This window comes from Giraffa tippelskirchi, chromosome X, assembly GCF_054371585.1.
Source record: "Giraffa tippelskirchi isolate mGirTip1 chromosome X, T2T-mGirTip1v1.2.pri, whole genome shotgun sequence".
Taxonomy (NCBI): Eukaryota; Metazoa; Chordata; class Mammalia; order Artiodactyla; family Giraffidae; genus Giraffa; species Giraffa tippelskirchi.
Genome location: NC_137289.1, coordinates 127,172,652 through 127,179,727, shown reverse-complemented (window position 1 = coordinate 127,179,727; position 7,076 = coordinate 127,172,652).

The following is a 7,076-nucleotide window of genomic DNA, read 5'->3' as shown; positions in this document are numbered from 1 at the left end:
GCAGAAAGTGAAGAGAAACTAAAGAACCTCTTGATGAAGGTGAAAGAGGAGAGTGGCTTCAAGTTGGCTTGAAGCTCAACATTCAAAAAACTAATACCATGACATCTGATCCCATCACTTCATGGCAAATAGAAGGGGGAAAAGTGGAAACAGTAACGGATTTTATTTTCTTGGGCTCCAAAATCACTGCAGATGGTGACTGCAGCCATGAAATTAAAAGACGCTTACTCCTTGGAAGGAAAGTTATGACCAACCTAGACAATGTGTTAAAAAGCAGAGATATCACTTTGCCGACAAAGGTCCATATAATCAAAGCTGTGGTTTTTCTGGTAGTCATGTACAAATATGAGAGTTGGACCAGAAAGAAGGCTGAGCGTTGAAGAATTGATGCTTTTCAAACTGTGGTGCTGGAGAAGACTCTTGAGAGTCCCTTGGACAGAAATGAGATCCAACCAGTCAATCATAAAGGAAATCAAGCCTGAATATTCATTGGAAGGACTGTTGCTGAAGCTGAAGCTCCAATAATTTGACCACCTGATGGGAAGAGTCAACTCATTGGAAAAGACCCTGATGCTGGGAAAGATTGAAGGCAAGAGGAGAAGGGAGCAGCAGAGGATGAGATGGTTAGATAACATCACTGACTCAATGGATATGTACTTGAGCAAACTCCGGGAGATAGTGGAGGACAGAGGAGCCTGGCATGCTACAGTCCATGGGGTCTCAAAGAGTTGGATATGACTTAGCAACTGAACAACAACAACTATCCTCAGCATATGTCTACGTGCAAAATCTAGTATTGACTATAGGCACTGTTCTGTACAGAAGACCTCCAGAGCTAATTCACCTTGCCTAACTGAAACTTTACACCAATTAAATGACAAGTCGCTATTACCTCCTCCCTACCGGCTCCTGGTAACCACTGTTCTACTCTATTCTTATGAGTTTAATTATACGCAATACCTCATACAAGTGGACTCCTGCAGTATTTGCCCTTTTGTGACTGGCTTATTTCACTTACCATTCTGTCCTTCAGGATCATTTACATTGTCACAAATGGCAGGATTATGTTCTTTTTTGAAGCTGAATAATATTCAGTTGTATGCATTTCTTCATCCATTCATCTGTTAATGGACAGTTGCCTGGCTAGCTCTGTAGATAAAGCATGAGACTCTTGTTTTTTATAAGTGGGTTTAGATATCCCAAAAGTGAAGTGAAGTGAAGTGAAAGTCGCTCAGTGGTGTCTGACTCTTTGCGACCCCATGGACTATATAGTCCGTGGAGTTCTCTAGGCCAGAATACTGGAGTGGGTAGCCTTTCCCTTCTCCAGGGGATCTTCCCAACCCAGGGATCAAACCCAGGTCTCCTGCATTGCAGGCAGATTCTTTACCAGCTGAGCCAGAAGGGAAGCCCAAAAATGAGGCCAAATTATATCTGATGATCTGAATTGGTGACTTGTACTTTTCCAGGGTAACAGAAGAGACCTTAAAGCCTTGCCATTCCTAAAGTCTTTAAAAACTACTTTAAGTCCTCTAATTTATAGTTTAATTTGTTAAATGAAATGAATACCTCTGGAATAATGTGGAGGCAGTGCGAGGTGCCTCCAGGAAAGAATTTCACTTAACCTTTCACACATCTGTATCTTGAAGGAAAGAGGTATTAATCAGTGAAAGGCCTCTCATAGGATTTTGCCTCCTAAGATTTGGGCAAATAATCTAGCCTTGAGAATACTGCTGTATGGCATATAAATGCTAAGTAAGTGTTTGTTAAGTAAATAATTGTCCTCTATTAAGATGGAGCTGATGGAACTTCCCTGGTGGTCCAGTGGTTAAGACTCTTTGCTCCCAGTATCGGGGGCCTGGGTTCAATCCCTGGTTGGAAAACTAAGATTCCACATGCTCCACAGCATGGCCAAAATATATTTCTAGAGTAAAAGAATTTTCAGAAGGAGCTGATGGTTGTAAAAATGCCATCAACACAGTATGGTCAAAATTATTCAATCTAAATGGCCTAGTGCTTGGGTTTACATCTTTCACCGATTACCAGTTCACTGTTGACAAAGAGCATTAACTGGTGAAACAAAAATGGGAGTAAGAAAAATATCTGAATATTTGCAAATGAACAAGCTTTGAAATACAGTTTTTCAGAATTATTCAACTTCCTGCTCTACTTTGCCCTTGGCTAGAGTAAAATCATTGATAAAAATTGGAGGTGCGCAGCAAAAGGAAAAATAAGGCAAGTCTATCGGAAAATGATTTATTTCTAGCCTGATCACTCAAAATGCAGTAGTTGTGGATTATTGTGTAGGTGTAAAGCGTCAATAGTGAAATGCTTCAGGATGAACTATTTGTCTGCCCATCAAATACTAATCTTCTTTAAAAAAAAAAGATTTTATTTATGTAATTTTGGCTGTGCTGGGTCTTTGTTGCTGCTCGGGCTTTTCTCTAACTGCAGTGCATGGGCTTCTCATTGTGATGGCTTCTCTTGTTGTGGAAAAAGGGCTCTAGGTGTGTGGGCTCAGTAGTTGTGGCTCCAGGGCTGTAGAACACAGGCTCAATAGTGTGGCACACGGGCTTAGTTGCCCTGCAGCATGTGGGATCTTCCAAAATTAGGGATTGAACCCACGTCTCCTGTATTGGCAGGCAGATGTTTAACCACTGGACCACTGTAGATGTCCCAAATATTAATCTTCTTGAGGGCACAGTACGTTGCACATTATAGAAAATCAGTATATATTATTTGGATTGAGTTGAACTCTGATGTTACTTGCTTTCATTACTTGCTGACCTTAAAGCCCTTGCCTGATCTCACAAAACCCCTACCATTTTGAAGTTGGAAATACCTGGTTTACATGGCCACCTTAATATGGAAAGCAGTTTTACCATTTGTTAAAATTTGTTTATATCGGTGATCCTATTAATGGAAGTTTTCTAGTCAAGTCTTCATATGCACTGTCAGCAGACGAGTTTACGGTGCTGTCTTAATGCATCCTTGTATCATACACTCAACTTATATCCAGACCCCAATCCTCCCCCAAAATTATAAGAGGACTCTCCTGTAGAGGGAGGCTCAAGTTTCCTAGCACCATCTTAATTTGTATCTTTACTTTTCTTTGACATCCACATCTTGATGGAATTAAAGACTAAGGTTTTTGGTAATTTAACTTGCCATCAGCATGCATTGAAATCAGAGCAGAAAAACAAATACACAGTGGTGTCAAAGCAGGAAGCCTTGTGCATAACTCAGAGGAATTCAAGCAAAGAGAATGTAATTGCATGCTGAAATCAAAATGCTTATTGATCTGCAAATCCTTACATATATACAAAGAGAAAAAAAGTGTTTTGAGAACAAAGGACACCAAGCCCACCCAGTTGTAACTTCCTGGCGTTGTGTTGGCTAAATGATGACTGAGGGAAAGGTCCTGCCTACATGGTTTTCTATGTATTTTGTGTGCATCCATGGAGACTGACTTTTCTTCAAGTCATTGCTCAGCGTAACTTCAGATATCTTAGGCTGAAAATCCATGGTTCTGGTTTTCAGCTTTCTCCTTATGATAAAGTCAGCCTTTAGGATTCATTAAAGTCTATTGATATTAAATAATATATAGAAACAAGCCTCAATTCATGCACACAGAATTGAAACTTGGCACACAATAGATCATGCTTCAATTTATATTTTCTAGAACACTCTGTTAACTTGCCTATAACAATTTTTGGTGCATCTTAGGGAATCAAATTTTCTAGACCTTAGTTGCTCATTATATATGTGTGGTTCTAGGGAGGAAGCAGAAACAGCACCAATAATTTGAATAGGGAAGATTAGCATAACAAATTAATCATGAATACAAAGGAGTTAAACCCTAAATGGGATAAAAGAAGACACAAAGGGGTCTTGGGATAGCAAGTTTTGAAACCAATGATTACAATATCTAGAGTGAGAAGAGTTGAGAATATAAGAACAGTAATTTAGCAGAGGGCCCTCCCAAGGCTGAGGTCCAGATCTCCCGGAAGAAGGCAGGAACAGACATCCTCCATGGTCAAAGAAACTTGCCAGAGGGCACACAGCACAGCTAGTGGGGCACTGAGTGGGGAGAGTGTGGCTTGAGAGTGAAGCTGACTGGAGCTGATCTGTGAGAGTCCCTAGGCTCCAGTGATCAATAATAAAGTGCCAGATCCGGAAGGAAAGTGCCTTCCACCTGCTGTTGCTTCGCAGTGTCCCTTAAGCTTTTTCTATTGTTGAAATAAACATTGTGTCCCTGGCCAAAAAGAAATATTTAGAGGGTGTGCCTCATATCACAAACCAAGGCAAGGAAGTTGAGGTTGTGTCAAGAAGTGATTAACTGGCACATTCACATATATGATGAATCTAATTTAGGTGTCCAACCGTTTAATTTTAATATAATGGCCAATATAACATGTATATGTTTTCTGTCATCCTCTCACTCAAGAGTAATACTTCCCAAAATCTTAGACGCCCAGAAATAACCAACATGAATAAAATAGGAATACTTTAAGACAATAGGCTTCCCTGGTAGCTCAGATGGTAAACAATCTGCCTGCAATGCAGGAGACCCGGGTTCCATCCCTGGGTAAGGAAGATCCCCTGGAGAAGGAAATGGCAACTCACTCCAGTGTTCTGGAGGAGGAGTTTCAGAGGAGCCTGGTGGGCTACAGTCCTTGGGGTCACAAAGAGTCAGACACGACTGAGCAACTAACACTAACACTAACTAATAAGATAATAAGTAGTTGCATGAATCATGGTAAAGCAAAGAGAATATGCCTTAAAAGTGATCCAATTCATATAAATATAAGTATTTGTAGTCTGCATACAGACCCCATAATACTGTGTTAATATTTATAAAAGTAGTTAAACTGTCTACAAACCAGTGGATTTAATTTCACTTTGTTATTTTTTGGTGGGCTTCCTTGGTGGCTGAGACTAAAAAGAATTGACCTGCAATATAGGAGACCCAGGTTCAATCCCTGGGTTAGGAAGATCCCCTAGAGAAGGGAATGACAACCCACTCCAGTATTCTTGCCTGGAGAATTCCATAAACAGAGAAACCTGATGAGCCACAGCCCATAGCGTCGCAAAGAGTCAGACACAACTGAGCAACTAACACTTTCACTTTTCACTTTCGTGTTTTGGGTATGAACAGTGAAAAATGCCATTCTCTAATTATGAAACCATAGATTCAATCAGTCATGCAATTGATTAGAAGGATTTATCTATCACTCATCTACTGTTTAAATGTCTCCTCTATGATGCCCAAATAAATAATTTCTAGTATTTAGCCAGATATATGTATGAGTGGGTTGGGGACTAATTAAAAGTAATCATTTTTATTTTGTATCAGGAAGAAAGGAAGCCAAGGAAGCAAGTTTCCTTGTATTTCATATTCTCCACGTTATGCCTAATTTGAATTAGGATTCATTTTCCACAGTGACAATTCCCTTGTTTATAATTTAAAAAGCAATGATAATAGTAGCATCAGACTCGATTACAATTGCATCATGGAGGTAAGAAAGCAATAACCACTTAAAGCACTGTAATTACATCAATGTTATTAAAACCTCTATGTGTGTTTTTAAATGTCAAAATCCTAATATTAATTACCTTTCTGCACTGAAGCATGAAATAGCTTCAAAGTCCTTAGCTAAACAAGGATTGTGACTAAATTAGGAAAGGTAAAGTCTGGTCCTGAGAGCATCAAAAAGATTTGGCTATAAAGGAAAAAAGTATGTGTTACAGAACCATATGTTTGGTACTTTCCAAATGGACCATATTTCATTTAATTTTATTTTTCTTTTCAATTAAGGTGAATTGTCAAACACAGAATTAATTTTTTTACTTTACATTTTATATCTTCATAAGATTTTTCATATAAACATGTGTACAAACTGACAACTCTCAATCATACCTCTGGTCCCAAATTCTGGTTTGTAAAAATGGGTCCGTTAGTAACTGTACAATGACAACATAGGAACCAGCAGATTTAGCCACAGCCAAAAAACAAAAGTAGTCTTCAGTTCAGTTCAGTCGCTCAGTCGTGTCCAACACTTTGCGACCCCATGAACCGGAGCACGCCAGGCCTCCCTGTCCATCACCAACTCCTGGAGTCCACCCAAACCCATGTCCATCGAGTCAGTGATGCCATCCAACCATCTCATCCTCTGTTGTCCCCTTCTCCTGCCCCCAATCCTTCCCAGCATTAGGGTCTTTTCCAATGAGTCAACTCTTTGCATGAGGTGGCCAAAGTACTGGAGTTTCAGCTTCAACATCAGTCCTTCCGATGAACACCCAGGACTGATCTCCTTTAGGATGGACTGGTTGGATCTCCTTGCAGTCCAAGGGACTCTCAAGAGTCTTCTCCAACACCACAGTTCAAAAGCATCAATTCTTCGGCGCTCAGCTTTCTTTATAGTCCAACTCTCACATTCATACATGACCACTGGAAAAACCATAGCCTTGACTAGATGGACCTTTGTTGGCAAAGTAATGTCTCTGTTTTTTAATATGCTGTCTAGGTTGGTCATAACTTTCCTTCCAAGGAGTAAGCATCTTTTAATTTCATGGCTGTAGTCACCATCTGCAGTGATTTTGGAGCCCAGAAAAATAAAGTCTGACACTATTTCCATTGCTTCCCCATCTATTCGCCATGAAGTGATGGGACTGAATGCCATGATCTTTTTTCTGAATGTTGAGTTTTAAGCCAACATTTTCACTCCCCTGTTTCACTTTCATCAAGAGGTTCTTTAGTTCTTCGTTTTCTTCCATAAGTGTGGTGTCATCTCCATATCTGAGGTTATTGATATTTCTCCCAGCAATCTTGATTCCAGTTTGTGCTTCATCCAGCCCAGCATTTTGCATGATGTACTCTGCATATAAGTTAAATAAGCGGGGTGACGATACACAGCCTTGACGTACTCCTTTCCTGATTTGGAACCAGTCTGTTGTCTCATGTCCCGTTCTAACTGTTGCTTCTTGACCTGCATACAGGTTTCTCAGGAGGCAGGTCAGGTGGTCTGGTATTCCCATCTCTTTCAGAATTTTCCACAGTTTGTTGTGATCCACACAGT